We start from the raw sequence: 816 nt of genomic DNA on the forward strand, positions 1-816 counted from the left end.
AAATGATATATGTGTTTCATTTACTTTGACCTTTATGTGTAACATATAAACCGAAAAAAAAAAACTGCTACGTGGTCACTCTATTACTAGAAATAGCAAGTAAATCTCCACAAAATTATCCACTAGCGTTTTGGAAAAGTGGACGGGACGATGAAGTTTTTGATATGCAGTACCAGAGAATAAGACAAGATGAAAAAAAAAATTAAAGGACTTTTAATCGTAGGGCTGAGGGGGGTGGGGGGTGAGAGCAACACAAACCCCAAAGAAATCTAAATGCAATTTGTCATTATAATATTTTACTGAAAACGTTCACCGAAGTTTTAAAAAGCAAAGTTGCTCCGATTTCACCCCGAATATTGTACTTAAAGGAAATACGCATCCTATGGTAAAAGTTAAGCTCTCAGTGAGCTACGTATTGGAGGGGGTTTCAATTCCCACCTGATGCAATTTTATTTCACTGCAGTCACTAATGTCACAATTTCTCATTCCTTCATCCAGTAGAAAGGTAGGGCCTTGTGCTTACTTTAATAAAACCAATATTGTAATTAAGGAACTTTGAATTTGAAATATGTAAATAAAGGAAAATGTCTATCTAATAATATAATGTCCTTGGTGTGTCTCTGTGTTATTGTTGTTATTTGACAGTGGATTTCCAGCACAATGGAACGTGGTGTGATAGTGTCGAAGGGAGACAATTCTTTCTGAAATGTTGGAAAACAAAACAAACAAAAAAAAAAAAAACAATAATGAAGACGGAGTAATTATTATCGTCCTAAGACAAAATAAATTCATTTAAAAAATTTTATTTCAACAAAA

Source organism: Octopus bimaculoides, chromosome 10 (genome assembly GCF_046866305.1).
Source record: "Octopus bimaculoides isolate indiv1 chromosome 10, ASM4686630v1, whole genome shotgun sequence".
In the NCBI taxonomy this organism is placed as follows: Eukaryota; Metazoa; Mollusca; class Cephalopoda; order Octopoda; family Octopodidae; genus Octopus; species Octopus bimaculoides.